Below are 17,158 nucleotides of genomic sequence, written 5' to 3'. Positions count from 1 at the left end.
GTCCTCTCCTTACACACAATCTAGTTGGCATTTCATTCTAGTAACAAACCCATCTACACAAACAAATATTTGGCATCCAAGTAGGCCCCAAAAAATGTGTGAAAATGCATATGGCCTAAACAATGGTGTTCTAGAGGCCGAAAGAAAAATGTTTGATACGAACGAATAATGGGCCCATGAACATTAAAGTTGCCCTTTTAAACGTTACAATTAATAAAAGCATATGGAGCAGAACGAACGGAATAAAGACAGAAAGAATAGGAACACAGCACAACTACTTACTTTTTTGCAGCACTCTCCGGATCTTTCGGTACTGCTCTGGCTCTCTCAACTTCAGGTCCGACCACCACTTCCTGAGCTGATCTTTAGATCTTCGTACCCCGAAATTCCTGTGAAGGCTTTTGACCACTTTAGCAATGATTTTTGCCTTTCGGATGTTGGGGGGTGGGTAAGGCCCATATTTTCCGTCATAGTCGGACTTCCTCATGATGTCGACCATCTCCAACATCTCCCCAAATGACATATTTGTGGCCTTAAAACGTCTCCTTCTGGATCAGGACATGCCTGGATCCAGACTTTCCTCCTCCTCCTCCTCGTTGCTAGAATTAGCATGCACCTGCTGTAACTCCGCCATCATGCTCTTCACCCACTGCGCCGAACGAAAAGGGGCGGGGAATAGACTAGAAAGAACGTCAGGGGTGGGCAGAGTTACACGCATCTGTATAAAGCGTAACACGCGTGCGTATTACGTACGATCTGTGAGCGGAGGAAGGAGCATTGGAAGCGCGGATCGTAAGAACGAAGGTAAGAGTCAAACTTGTGCCTATACTGCTTCTAGATTGAGGCCTATATTGTAACAAGATTAGGAGAGTTTTGTGTGACATTAGGCTTTGTCTTGTGTTGTGTCTTGCAGTGAACATGGATATCTTAATAAAAGACAATGACTTCATGTCAGTATTCGTAGAGATGCTAAGTGAGCTGCCCTGTCTGTGGGAGATTATCCACCCCCATTTCAAGAACCAAGCAAAGAGGAAGGCAGCACTGGAACAATTGTGTGAAATTGTGAAGCAGGTGATCCCCACGGCAGATATCACCTATTTAAAGATTTTCATTGGTGGCCTGAGGAGCACATATCTGAGGGAGCGCAAGAAAGTCCAGGATTCGCAGAGATCCGGAGCAGCAGATGACATCTATGTCCCCAGGATGTTGTATTACGACAGGCTGCACTTTCTGTCAGGCCAGACTGAACCCAGGCCATCCCTCTCAAGTCTTCCTTCCATGCTTCCTTCCCCCCCGGCTGAGGCTTCTGATGCCCAACCTGGGCCTTCCAGGCGATATGTGGAGGAGCCCAGATTGAGCCAGGTATAGCATTCCTCTAAATATTGCTGGTTGTCCAATCAATGATGTTAACTAGATGTTAGTTGGGAGTACTAATTTAGGATTGTGATTGATGAAGCAAAAACTAAAACTATGTTCCTTTTTCATACACAGGGAAGTCTCAGCCAGGAGGTGGCCGGGCCGAGCCGGCTGGCTGATCTGCAGGTCCCTCCACCCCCCCTGAAAACAGAAAGTGGCAGTAGGAGGAGTACCCTAGAGGAGGCTGCTATAGCATTCTTTTGGAGGGCTACAGAGGTCCTGGGAGCACCACACACCATGGAGGAGAACATTGCTGCCTTCATAGCCTATAAAATGCAGAGGATGGAGGAGGGCCAAAAAGTCTTGTGTGAGGCCCTCATATCGGAGGCTCTGGAGAAAGGTATGAGGGGCCAAATTACAACTCAGACACATCTTTGGGATGGTCTCCTTCCTCCTCCTCCCTCTCCTCCAGGTCCTCCCAGTCCTCCTCCAGGTCCCCCCAGTCCTCCTCCAGGTCCCCCCAGTCCTCCTCCTCCTCCAGGTCCTACTCCTCCTCCTGCCACATCTCCAACTGCACAGCCACAGCCCGAAAGGAAGCGTGGAAGGAAGACCAGACAGAGATTGCTCTGGGTTCAGTCTGGTCGGCCAAAAGATGCAGCTTCTTGTGGTACCACAGCCTGGGGACACAGATGTCATCTGCTGCTATCCGGATCTCTGCAAATTCTGGACCAGACTGCCCTCCCTTACATATGGACTCCTCAGGCCACCAATTTTGATGTTCAAGAATTGATGTCTGCCGTGGGGGTCCCAGGCTTCGCTAATTTCTCCTGTTGATCCAGTGTTGCCTTCCTCTTTGTTTGGTTCTGATCCCTTAATAAAGGATTTTTGTTTTGAATTATACTCTCCTATGTGTTTGACTTCAAAAATGACAGTTGGTTTGTGAGGATTCAGGTACATTTCAAATATACAATGTGAAATGAACAAGGGACACCAACACCAAACAATCTCCTGGAGATTAAATAATACAAGATATCAATGGTGTTGGGGTAACTTGACACACAAAACACACACAAAAATATTCGGGAGTAAAAATAAAAATAACATTAAACAAAGTTCAGCCTTGGAAAAAATCCAAACATTAAAGAAAAAAAAAGGCTTAAAATCCAAAAAAAAAAAAAAAAATATATAAAACTGTCAGATGTGACAACTAATAACAATATATTCAGGGAATCCCACTAAAAAAACACAAATAAAAGTTTGTGAGAAGTGTGTGTGAATATGAGCAGCAAAACTACTTAATTCTTGTCACATTATAAAGAAGAAGAGAGTGCGCTGTATTAAACCATTTTTAACATTGCAGCGTGACGAAAGTGCTGTATCCATTGCGAACGCTAAGTTTACCAGAACGAGCTGTCCCGTCTCGGAATTTCTTCTGAGCATGCGTGGCACTTTGTGCATCGGAACAGGCCACACACGGTCGGAATTGACGCGATCGGATTTTGTTGTCGGAAAATTTTATCTCCTGCTCTCCAACTTTGTGTTTCGGAAAATCCGATGGAAAATGTCCGATGGCGCCCACACACGGTCGGAATTTCCGACAACACGCTCCGATCGGACATTTTCCATCGGAAAATCCGACCGTGTGTACGGGGCATTAGAGTTGGCACGGCATTTCTCCCACTTACCTGTATCTTCTTTTTGACACCATTGCTGCTGCCTCTCCACACATTTATTTCGATTTATTGAGGTTTTTAACACTTATACCATTGAAATATGGATGTCTTTGAATACCGCACTAGCCGTACTTTTAATACAGAAGGGGTGTTTACAGTTCTCAACACCGACTCTGAAATAGGAGGCTTATTTTTAAGGCTCAAAAATGTGATGATATCCGAATTCTACCTTGAATGGGACATTGCCTTCTTGGAACAATATTCCAAAGAGCGCATGGTCCCAAGAGGTCTACGGTGGACTATCCATTCACAACAGGGAGACCTTGATGTGGAGTCATGGTTCCATTATTTCAATGAAGCAGGGATTTCCTTGCTAGGTTTTCCCTCGATAGAAAACATTTAAGAGGGACTACCACTGATAAAGAAATGAAGGAAATTAGAGACAAACTCCTTCCACATAAATCCACCACAGAATACACCACTCTTTCCACAAACTTAAAGAATCACCTAGAGAAAGAAGAGCGAGAACAAAAGACTAAGAAACAGAAGAAATACAACAGAGACGTTAGTGATTATAAAAACGGGAGCATTTTTAGTTGGCAAAATAAAGATCAGGGAATCGTTGTCTCTGAGGCTGAACATAACATTCATCAATGGAAACTTCAGGTCCATTTGATAGTAGACCACTACACTTGCAAACTGTTCCACCCCCACCGAACAGAGTTGAACACAACACTCATTTCACCAACCACCCTTATACACCTACACCCCAATGTAGGGGATTTTTTCCCAACAATGGGGGTAAAGGGAGAAACACTAGAGGCAAAGGAAGGGGTAATAGAGACCATTCATCACACTATGAACCCTACACACAAGATTCTTCACCCTGAAGAGGAAATATGAGTGAAAATGACTATTATTATCATCATTCCTACCCTCAGAGGACGCAGATTCTCACTCAGAATAGGTTCTCACCACTAAGGGAGGACAGATCAAGGGACTATTATAATTCTCAATACACTTACAAGAATAGAGATAATGGATACCCGAATAGATCACCTTTCAACTATAATCAAAACCTACCCGGACCTCCCACCATGGGGGGTTTTCACAGGGAATCAGAAAATTTCAAAGGAAATCCAGACCAAAACGTGGTACCAGAGGGGGGCGGCACACCAGGCAAAAGAAAAGGAGTATAAGAGATAATGGTATATTCAATTTAAGCAAAGTAGAATTTACTAATGCTGAACAAGTGGTTTTAGACAAAGGACTCAAATTTGTTCCCCCGAGGAAATTAAATACATTTTCCACATTCATAGATGTACACAAATATGTGCAGAAATTGAATGTTCAAAGATATATCTTGTCTAATCCTAGTAGGCCTTCAAATTTGCAGATCACTTCACACACTGTACACTCTGGGCTAGCAAACCCATCATTATTTATTCCCCCGGTTCCTACAGCACCTTCCATCAAAGTTTTCCGAGATCTGGTACTCACAGATTTAGAAGAATTACCAAACAAAAGAATACACAACTATCCCAATATTAAGATTGGACTTAAATCTCTTTGCGAACGCAAAGACCCTATCATTTGTCCAGCAGATAAGGGGGGGGGAATTGTCATTTTAGATAAAAGTGAATACCATGCTGAAATGAACAGAATCCTCATACTTACTTAAGTCTTCCGAAGAACCCCACTTCTGACTATAAAAAAATACTTGTTGATCTAGTTGATACTGGCTCCCAGCTGGGTATCTTAGATAAAAAAGAAAATAATTATTTGATACCAGTTGCTCCACAGATTTCTATAATTTATTACCTGCCTAAGGTACACAAAAGTGTGACCCAATCACCTGGTCGCCCGATCATCAGCGGTATTAATTCAGTGACTCTCACGTATAGGGAAGTATATTGACTATTACCTTCAACCTATATTCAAATCTATACCATCTTTCCTGAAAGATACTAGATACACTATTGCAAAACTCCAATAGGTTGCATATAGTGAAGATCTCATATTGGTCACCGCTGATGTCACAGCCCTGTATACTTGTATACCCCATGACTTAGGTCTGGGAGCAGTAGAGCTGTTTCTCTCTAGGGATAAGACCATCCCTAAAACTCAGAAGAGGTTTATTATGGACCTTTTACGTTTTGCCACCAAGTCCAACTATTTTTGGTATAATAATGAATTTTATTTACAAACTAAGGGCGTAGCCATGGGGGCCAAATTTGCCCCTAGTTTGGCCAATATCTTTATGGCCAAATGGGAGGAGGATGTCATCTGTACCCTGAATCCACCACAGCTAGCACTGTGGGCCAGGTACATTGACGACATCCTCCTCCTATGGAGGGGCAACATGGAATCATTGGACAGATTCATGTCTATTCTAAATGACAACCAGGTTGGAATTCACTTGTCATATGAAGCCAGCGTTTCCATAATCCACTTTTTAGATTTGGAAATCACTGCTGTCAACGGCCATCTGGAGACTAAAATTTTCTTCAAAGCATTTCAATTTAAATTTATTAAATTTTGGCGCAGGGTTCCCCTTAAAATGCATACCAGACCTGAAGGGTCTGGTATGCATTTTGAGGGGGACCCCCACGCCATTTAAAAAAAAAAAATTGGCACGGGGTTCCCCTTAATATTCATTCCAGACCTGAAGGGCCTGATATGAAGTTTGGGGGGCACCCACGCAATTTTTTTTTTTTTAATTTTGGTTCGGGGTTCCCAAAGGGCCTGGTAATTGACTGTGGGGGAATCCCATGCCATTTTTTCAATGACTTTTATGTGTATTGCCGGGACCGACAATTCATTATAGCTGCGAGTACTTTTAAATGACTTTTTTTCCTTTAGAAATGTCATTTTGTGCAGGGACTGTTGTAAACACGAGAAACATGCACTACTTTACAGGCATACTGTAGACACCACCCAGGTATGAAATTTAAAGGAATATTTCACTTTTATTGTTTCACTTTAAGCATTATTAAAATCACTGCTCCCAAAAAACGGGCATTTTTAAAACTTTTTTTTGCATTAATACATGTCCCCTGGGGCAGGACCCAGGTCCCCAAACACTTTTTATGACAATACCATGCATACAGGTCTTTAAAATTAGCACTTTTGATTTCTCCAATAGACTTTTAACGGGTGTTCCGCGGCTTTGGAATTTGACGCGAATACCCCAAATTGTTTTGCTATTCGGCGAACAGGCGAACACCCAATGTTCGAGTCGAACTTACATTCTACTCAAACATTGGGCTCATCCCTATTGTTTACAAAGGCAGATCCCCATTATGCCTCTGTTACAGGTGATCGCGGGTCATCAGCGGATATCGAGTCCACGCGACCCACGGGCATGCACCCGCAGCATGCAGCATGCTGCATGAAGTGGGAGCGAGAGCACGCCACTGGGGGCACACACCCGCACGCTATAGCGCCTTCATGAGCCGATGTAAAGCTATGGCAATTTGCGCAGGAGAGCCAACCTGCCACCTTATAACAACGGCGGCTGGATGGCTAGGGGTTAATTTACTGTTAATAATGCAAATAAACTTTGCTATAATTGATAGAGGCACTGTCAGCATGTATGTTGTTGGAATTGTGTGGCACTTTAAGTAACTTAAAAAAAAATAATGCTCACGTTCATAGATAGTGGATTGTGTGCTATTGTGTGAACCCATATCTTTAAAAATGCTTGTAAAACATGCTATGTAGTTTGAGTTTGCTTTAATGTACTTCAGGGATAAAAACTGCATGATAAAATAAAGGAGTTCTCTACCTTTTTCTGCTCTGCAGTCCACATTACCATGGCAACAATGCATCAACAGAACTATCTACAAACACGGTTGCCTCATGATTACAGCAACATTTCTTAATATACAAAGAAGTGACTAAACTTCTTAGTTAGATAAACCATTAAAATAACTATTTCACTGATTAGAAATGGAGTAGCATAAATTGTACATTGGAAAGACAGTGTTTTCTTTTTCAGTTTAAATCATACACATATCTTCTTAGATATTTCCTCCTTAGTCATCACATGGCTTATTGTTACTCTGTTTCCAGGCAGTGTAAATCCTTTTTTTCCCTTTTGCTGTTCTCATAAAAATGTGTTAGGTGTCAAATATCAAGACATATCTTTAGCTGTATGTTAGGGCCCTTAAGGTATAAAAATTTGATACAGACATCTTGCACAGTAAAAATAGGATTCAAATTCCATTCACATAATCCTAAGAATTTATCTGCAGCCAAAGAAAAAAAAGTAAAACTTATCAAAATCTTATTTCAACATACTGTAAAAAGAGAAAGATAGATTCAGAGATAAAAGGTGAAAGAGTGTGAAATTCACATAATGTGGTAAGAAGGGAATACATCTAAACACAAGATATAAGAGCAAACTGTACACTCAAAACTATGTTAGATATATATTTTAAAACAAAACTCAGACAATATAAATGGAAAATATGCACATAAAAATGCATGCCATGTAGTTATAAAATATAACCTGAACTTACCTTTTTATTGGCACTTTTGATGTGTATATAATAAATAGAGGAATATTTTAGAATCTTTTGAATGTCTGAATATTTCTTTAACCCTGGGTACCCTGTGTGCTTCAATGCAACAAGCTTCATGTCCAAACTATTTAAAAGTCAAATCTCATTTGTTATGGAGCAAATACGATCATGAATGTTCCATTTCCTAGATTTAAAAAAAATGGAATTTAGAAAAGTAACTTTGTCATTCTATATAGATATCACCAAACATCTAACTGCACCCTTTAGCCTATATTAACGTATTGCTTATAAATGTAACATTGAAAATGATGTATTAGTAGGAACACAGTAAAGTGGAACAATTTAGCAGTGCCTGTTTTAAAGTGGCATAATTAACGTGAAACTTACTAAACTGGAAACCTTTAAAAAAAAAACATGCCTGTTGTTGCCATTATTAGTTATTATCAGTGTTTGGTGAACTGTGTGCGCTGCACAGTGCATTTTGCTACTGATTGGGCAAAGCTTTGCCCAATCAGGGTGCAGCATAAGCTGGTTGTTAAGGAGTGGGGCCGTAAAGCCTGCTGCAGCATCCTTTACAACCGATAAGTCATCAGATGGGTTTCACAGCTGACAGCTGAATGAAAAAAAAAATTGGCGTTTAAAAAAAGTAAAGAAAAAAAATGCCAAGGGGTCCCCCCAGTCTCTACCAGGCCCTTCTGTGACATGACATCCCAAGGGGGGCAGCGCCACCAGGTGACATCGCCAGGTGCCTTCGCCCTTACCTATATAATAAATTATATAATAAAATAAGAATCAATAAATAATACATATGTATTTAAATAAGTCTTTAAATAGGTTCCTCATTTCCAAAAAAAGTATTAATTATCAGTGGATTGATTGATGCAAACCTGGCAAATCAGATCTGGACTCTTGGCAGATTTAAAATGATTTGGTCCTCTCTAGAAGGTACATGAGCATAGATTAATTACATATAGGTTAGAAAAAGCAAATTGGGTAGGTTAATTGATTGACTAGCTGATATTTTAATTGATCAAGTTTGTTGAGTTGCAGATTAACTTAAAACCTAACTTATAAAACACCAAAAGCTAAAATGTACATTTCTTTTTAAAGATTACATATATTTATCTGTTCAACAATCCTTAGCTATTCAAGGTGGTAGTAATCAGGAACAGGAAACAATGTTAGAATAATAAATAAAATACACTATAGTAAATACAAAAATGCCTCTAATTAACCTGTAAGGAAAGTCCATGTTGATATAGTTTTGTCCAATAGTTCTTATATGTCACAAAAAACAGAATCTCAATACAAATCTCATAATTTTTCAGTTTACTTAGTAATGCCAATTATTGAAAAAAACTGATATCATTGCTCTGGTCATAAAAGTTTAAATAAAAATGACATACACAATGCAATTTCTCAAGTGCATAAACATACTTAGTTTTTGTTTTTCTGGGTCTCCCTTTAATATGTATTACCTGTTGATCCTGCCAAATCCATTTTTTAATTATTTTCTGTGACATGCCAAGCTGCCTGGCCAATGTGACAGCTAAAATTGGAATAATCAATATTATACTGGAAGGGCTATTTACATTGGCCGAAATTTTATTAAAATGGTTAAATAGTTTTCCATGGTTCTTGAGAAAAAAAACAATTCCCTCTAGTTGATTACTGCACATTGTAAGGATGTTAACAAACCTTGTTGCACTACTTTGTTCTGCTCTGGAGTAAAAGCTGTTTGTTTCAACTTTGGATACTGATTCTGATTGCGAGGATCTGGTTTGTTATATTCAGCTGATGCACAATTTACGTTCTGGTGAGAAAAGTTTCATTGTTTGCATCTCTTTAGAAAAAGGTAACTCTTAGGGAATATCTCAGAAAAACTAAAATTTCTATTGCAAAGATGCCTAAAATTTGACTTGTATCTTAGTGCAGATGTCTATTAAAATGAATGGGTCAAAAACAAAAGGAGAAAATCACATTTCCTGAGGTGTTCTGCATGGCAACAGTATATTAAATGGCAGAAGGTTGTCATATTTCATTGCATTTCACAGAAAATTACAATGGCTGTAGATTGAAAAGGAAATGCAATTTTTAATATGGTCTGTGTAGCATTTGTATACACTATATATGTATACAGTATATATACAGTGCTTTGAAAAAGTGTTCATACCCGCTGGAATTTTTCACATTTTGTCATGTTACAAACAAAAACTTGTGTCACATAGTTGTCACATAGTTGTGAAGTGGAAGGACAATGATAAATGTTTTTCAATTTTTTTTACAAATAAATGTCTGAAAAGTGTGGCGTGCATTTGTATTCAGCCCCCAAGTCAATACTTTGTAGAATCCTTTCCCTGCAATTACAGCTGCAGTTCTTTTTGGGTATGTCTCTACCAGCTTTGCTAGAGAGTGACATTTTTGCCCATTCTTCTTTGCAAAATAGTTCAAGCTCTGTCAGCATCTTGAGCATCTGTGAACAGAATTTATCAAGTCTTGCCACAGATTCTCAATTGGATTTAGGTCTGGACTTTGACTGGGCCAATCTAACACATGAATATGCTTTGATCCAAACCATTCCATTGTAGCTCTGGTTGTATGTTTATAGTCGTTGTCCTGCTGGAAGATGAACCTCTGCCCCAGTCTCAAGTCTTTGCAGACTCTGGTTTTCTTTTAAGATTGCCCTGCATTTGGCTCCATCCATCTTCCCATCAACTCTGACCGGCTTCCCTGTCCCTGCTGAGGAAAAGCATCCCCACAAAATGATTCTGCCACCACCATGTTTCACAGTGGGGATGGTGTGTTCAGGTTGATGTGCAGTGTTAGTTTTCCGCCACACTCAGTGTTTTGCTTTTAGGCCCAAAAGTTCAATTTTGGCCTCATCTGACCAGAGCACCTTCTTCCACATGTTTGCTGTGTACCCCACATGGCTTCTTGCAAACTATAAACAGGACTTGTTATGGAGTTCTTTTAGCAATGGCTTTCTTCTTGCCACTCTTCCATAAAGGCCAGATTTGTAAAATGCATGATTAATAGTTGTCCTGTGAACAGATTCTCCTACCTGAGCTGTGGATCTCTGCAGCTCCTCCAGAGTTGCCATGCGCCTCTTGGCTGCTTCTTTGATTATTGCTCAACTTGCCTCGCATGTCAGTTTAGCTGGATGGCCATGTTTTGGTAGGTTTGCAGTTGTGCCATACTCTTTCCATTTTGGGATGATGAATTGAACAGTGCTCCCTGAGTTGTTCAAAGCTTGAAATATCTTTTTATAGCCTAACCCTGCTTTAAACGTCTCCACAACCTTATTTTCTGACCTGCCTGGTGTGTTTCTTGGCCTTTATGATGCAGTTTGTTCACTAAGGTTCTCTAACAAAGCCCAGAGGGCTTCACAGAACAGCAGAATTTTTTTTTTTTTTCATTAGAGCAAATTCATACTTTTTTTTCTAAAAGATAAATAATAATATTGTAGAGTTAAAGGAGAAGTAGCGCCAAAGTGCTTTTTTTTTTAAGTTGTAAACCCTCTTGCGGCAATTTTCTTTTAGGAATGTCCTCACAAATAAACAAAGCAAGAGATGAATATAAAAAAGTTCCTAAATTCCCTATTTTCTTACATTTTTTGCAGGTCATGTTGCTCTTCCTAGGTTCTGCATAGCTCGGACAGTGGGCAGGACCAAGCCTCAGCACATCACGCTGATATCACCAGTGAACATCTTCCACTCTGCCATGCAGTGAATCTCAATGACAGCAATGCTCTCTGGAGGAGCTTTCAATCAATGTTATTATCTGCCTTGTCAGGTGGTGCTGCATGTGACATAATCAGCTGGGAGGCTGACATGGTAGAGTAAGGGCACATGAATATGGATTTGTGAAATTTGGCACCTAGCATGCAGGATTTTGCTGCCAGAAACTGGCAGCAAGGTCCTACATAAAAACTACTCTATATACTGTATGCAAATAATGTTTGAGAAACATTTACATGCATACAGCCTTACAGTGTAAATAGCCTCCTGTGACTAGGATGCAGGAGGTTTCTGATGGAAGCCCCCAAGCATCTTTCTCTTACTGTGATGCAATTTTCTTATGCCATCTTGTGTCCTTCTGTAGCAAGGAAGCAGGTGGCTTCTAACGCCTAGCATACGTTTGTTGCTAGGAGGCAGAAAGCTTCTGTAGGAATCCCTCTGTTACTAGGACACAGGCAAATTCTGCCACCTAGTATCCATCTGTTGCTTCTGCCACTCGGACATAAAGTGATGGAAAACTCAAATTTGCATGGTTGTTGCTGAAGTCATAGGTGAGGGAAAAATCTTTCCATGGGGACACCTGTTCTGGTGACAACTATCTAAGAGAAGATTCTTTCTCATTTTAGTTTTTTTTACTTGCCTACTTTCATGTCTCTGTAAGAGGAAAGGAATGAGAATCTCCCCAATGGCACACAGACAAAAAAATACCTGGCTGGGGTTTTAACCAGTCAATAAAAAAACTGATTGACCTTTCTAATTTTAATACTGCGGTAGTATGTCCTGGAAAGCATATGCAGCTCACGGATTGAGTGGCACTAAAAGTAAAGGTCTCTAGGCTGGCAATTTTGTACAAATAATTTATATGAGTTGAACATCTTCCTGCAGTATTTTAAGCAGTATTTTAAGCAAAATGTATAGTAAGTGAAATAAACTGTCATAACACCACAGAAGTTTTACCTTTAAGTGTTTTGCTGAACATCAAAGATTTTATTCCCTTATAGCGAAATTACTAGTGCATATTTTTTTAGGATGCTTGGGTTGTTCTAGCCACTTTGTCTGACTATGGAAATCTCTAAACAATTCCCACTTCCAAAAAATGAGGCATTTATAGGTCCAGTGGGGAAAAGATCTCCAAATGATTTAGGGACAGTTGACAAAAATAACAGGATATTTCAGCAAGCCTTTTAAACAGGAACACGGGGAGAGGTCCCTGCCCTCTGCACAGCACATAAACACAAAAAAAGGCTTTGTCTGGAGAAAAGCTGAGCATGAACAGCTCAAATTCTAGCCAGTTCCTACCCAATCAGCCAAAATTTGAACCACAGCTCGACTTGACAAACTTTAAAAAAAATCAACTGAGCCAGGTGGAAAATTTGATATTTAGTTGCTGGTGCTGCAGCTTTCCGAATACAATAGTCGGCAGGGAAGATTCCTTCATTTGTGCTGTTTAACGGATATAAGAATCCATGCTATTTCTCTCATTCATCCTATAGGCTCAGTGAGAGAAATATACTGTATGCATGTATGGTTAACCTTAGATTTTCATAATTTAAGTATTTTTAATTGTAATCTATATATTATTGGGAAAAATATTGTTAATTAACCAAAGGAAAAGAACATGTTACTTTGTAAAGTGAATGTTCACTTAGCTTAGTGAATGAGGCAAATATGTGTTCACTTTAATTGTCTAAACATGTGCAAGCAAATGTCCAGTTCTTTTCCTTGCATGTGATTGGGTATTCAGTTTGAACACCCAACCTTTTTACAAAGCTTTGAAAATGTACATGAACAGTCACTTATTGAACAACCTCTAAATCTAAAAAAAATCAATTACAATAAGTTTCCCATTAATGTCTAAAGTGCGTCGGAAAGAATATTTCAAGGGTTCACTTATAAAGTATATGTCAGCAACCATGAATCAGACTGAGACAGAAGTACAGTTAAATCACACCTGTATAATAAAAATAAAGAAAATAAACAGAGTAAATGTAGTCAAAACATAGCCAGAGTTCAGGAACTGGAACGGATAGTCAAACAAGCCAAAACGCCAGGGAGCCAGAAATGAGCGTAGTGGAACAGCAAGCAGGATCTGGAACCAGAAGGAATGTCAGCCAAGCAGGTCTTTGACAGGAACACAAGAGAGCGTCTCTAGAGATGTGACCAAGGCAAAGGTGGACATCATCTGGACTGGACAGCTAAGGTAGGCAGGATTGACGAGCAGGATATCATCAATGAGTAAGTCACTGTAGAGAGATCGGAGCTGGCAATTAGCCGACAGCTGAGCGGCCAGCTTTGAGCAGGACGGGCTGAGCCCAGCCCTGACAGTATACTATATATATAGATATATATATATCTATATATATAGATATATATATATATCTATAGATAGATAGATAGATAGATAGATAGATAGATAGATAGATAGATAGATAGATAGATAGATAGATATCTATATATGACTATATATAGATATGTATCTATAGATATATCTATATATATATATATATATATATATATATATATATATATATATATATATATATATATATATATATATATACCGTATATACAGTATCTCACAAAAGTGAGTACACCTCTCACATTTTTGTAAATATTTTATTATATCTTTTCATGTGACAACACTGAAGAAATTATACTTTGCTACAATGTAAAGTAGTGAGTAGTGAGTGTACAGCTTGTATAACAGTGTAAATTTGATATCCCCCTCAAAATAACTCAACACACAGCCATTAATGTCTAAACCACTGGCAACAAAAGTGAGTACACCCCTAAGTAAAAATGTCCAAATTGAGCCCAATTAGCCATTTTCCCTCCCCGGTGTCATTTGACTTGTTAGTGTTACAAGGTCTCAGGTGTGAATGGGGAGCAGGTGTGTTAAATTGTGTGTTATCGCTCTCCCTCATACTTGTCACTGGAAGTTCAACATGGCACCTCAAGACAAAAAATCTCTGAGGATCTGAAAAAAAAATTACTTTGGTATGTGAGGGACAGGGAGACCGGCAGCTCCGCTTAGCCTGCAGGGAAAACTGGCATATTAAGCCCCGGGGTAGTTCTCTCGCCACCAGAAAGCCTTCACATAACCCCCCAGCACTGACATGGATGGAGCGGTACCTCACACAGCCGCGATCCAGCTCTGGTTCACGATCAAGGGATGCTTCTCCCTCTCACTCAGGAGCTCCAGGGAGACCTAAGATGGCCACCGCAGCACCTGCCTCTTGTCTCTCACAGAACGATCACAAGCTACAGCTCACAGGCAACACCAGTGAACTATGAGGACATGGAAGCTAGTGGACTGGCAAACCAGGAGGCCCATGTCTCATACGATAAGATAGCTCAGGTGGTGGCAGCCCTGCTCTCCCCCACAATAACAGCCACAGTGGCCAGAGCAGTGTCAGCAGGCATCATGCAGCTGCGCAAAGAGCTGGGAGATCACTCTCAGAGGCTGACTGAAGCTGAGCAACGTATATCTTCATTAGAAGATGATCAATATACCATGAGTGCAGCTATGGAAAAGTACACCCAAGCTCAGCAACAACTGCACAAACGTATGGAGGACCTGGAGAATCGTTCCAGAAGGAACAACTTCTGGATAACTGGCCTCCCTGAATCAATCAAGCACGGCTCACTCCTAGATATTTGCACCTCTGCCCTTCCAGAAGCCCTCGGCTTAAATCATAGATGCACTGTGGAAAGAGCTCACCAGATTGGGGCCCCAGCAAATGATCGCAATCACCCAAGGCCAATCATAGCAAAATACCCTAACTATGCCGACCACACGGTCATTTTGCAGAGCCTTCAGAAAGCGTGCTCCGTGATGATAGAGGGTCACAAGCTGCTCATCTTCCTGGACTATTCAGCGGAGGTATCCTGCAAACGTAAGGAATTCCAACCCCTGTGTGCAGAGCTATTCAAAAGGAGCATCCGTTTCACATTAGCCTACCCTTCAGTCCTCCGCCTGCAAGCCCCGGATGGGGAACAGCTCACTTTTCAATCCCCTGAAAAGGCAAATGCTTTTCTGTGCTCACTTTCACTATTGCCCAGGCAAACCCCATCTGACACATACGCAGAAAACGTGAAATGTGGGCCTAGGGAACAAAGGAGCCCCAGGAAGGACCCGCCAAAATGCCTAAAGCACACCTCCTCAATTGATCAGCATGCTCATCGCTGAAATTGCTCTCTGACAGGAGCCTAACACCTATGGATGGGGTGGGCACATGTTCCCTTTGAGCCCTGGCCCTCCAGGATCCTATCACCTCTAGGTCAGTCCACAAAGTGTGAACCCAGAAATGTTACATGTTACTCACCAGTTGAGTTTTCCTCATCTAGTTATTGTTTTCTGTTATGGGTTTCTTTGTTTTCATGTGAAGTCTCTTAAATATATGATCTGCTCTCTGTTTTGTTTCTTGCCACCAGAACCCACCCTGTTTCTTCTCTCAAGTGAGGGAACTATGCTCCTTCACCACCTGGTCTACCCAATAGGGGAATCTCCCAAGCCAAGGAAATGTCTGGGGAGTAGCGTCCTACTTTAACCATACACTTCTCTCTGGCCTGGGGACTAGCGGTCCAACCGGTGGTGAAATTGCATATGGAAAAAAGTGAAGTCACAAAACTTTTTGTATCTCAAAGTTAATCTATTTTCTTTATCTTCACTTTCCTCTCTCTTTTATGCCTCACTCTCTAAAGAAGGGATGGTTCCTCCAGCCACAAATCCAGAAACTTGAACCACTACTCCTGAATCTGAGCACTGGTCATCTAACACAGGTAATTTCCACACACTACACCATACACTATTTTCCCCTTACCTGATCCATGGCTACTCTACACATAACATCCTGGAATGTTAAGGGGATGTTAAGGGGCTGCTTTCCCGGACAAAAAGAATGAAGATACCCAGGCACCTAAAAAGATTAAAATCAGACATAGCACAGCTCCAGGAGACACACTTAGCGGAAAGCGACTTCTTTCAAATACAGAAGTTGTGGGTAGGTAAGGTGATAGGATCAGCATCCAAAGGCCGCAAGGCAGGTACAATCATACTCTTACACAAAAAATTAACATGCAACGTAGTATCCGTCGGCAGTGTTAAGGATGGCAGGTCAGTTTCAATTCACCTTAAATTCCCATCCATAGAAGTCAGTATAACCAATATATATGAAACTCCGGTAAAATCTTACTTCACTGACCTAACAACCCAATTAGTGACGGAGACCAACCTCCCTCACTTCATAGGAGGTGATTTCAATTCAGTCATTAACAACTGAAGATAGATCCAATTCCCACTGTATACCAAGACTGAATCCATGGGACCTGTTCACCCACTTCTACCACATGGTGAACGCCCTTCAGTTGATAGATACATGGAGAATACAACAACCCCTAGATAAAGAATTTACCTTCTTCTCTCCAGCCCATAACTCTTTTGCCAGACTTGATTATTTCCTCTGCACCCCCTCCCTTCTCCACACAGTCAGAGAACCTTGTATCCACGACATGGTCATCTCAGACCACTCCCCTATCTCAGTCACCTTAGATAATCTCCAGACCCACCCAGAATATAGACAATGGCGCTTCCTGGCACACCTAAACCAAAATGACTGTTTTAAAAACATGTTGAAAGAGGCCTGGAAGGAATATGCACACAATAGCTCCCATGAAGACAACCCTAATCTATTCTAGGAGGCAGGCAAAGCATTCATCCATGGAAGGATCATATCCTTTGTATCAGCCTATAGGAAGACCACCCAAAAACGTTATCTAGAGACAAGTGATAGTTTACAAATTGCCCAAAAGTGACTTACCGAGCTGAACACCCCAGAAAACCGTAAGACATGGCAGGAAGCCAAAG

The sequence above is a fragment of the Aquarana catesbeiana genome, linkage group LG05 (genome assembly GCF_042186555.1).
Source record: "Aquarana catesbeiana isolate 2022-GZ linkage group LG05, ASM4218655v1, whole genome shotgun sequence".
NCBI lineage: Eukaryota > Metazoa > Chordata > Amphibia > Anura > Ranidae > Aquarana > Aquarana catesbeiana.
The sequence above is the reverse complement of the archived record's forward strand: the minus strand, read 5'-3'. Positions refer to the sequence as shown.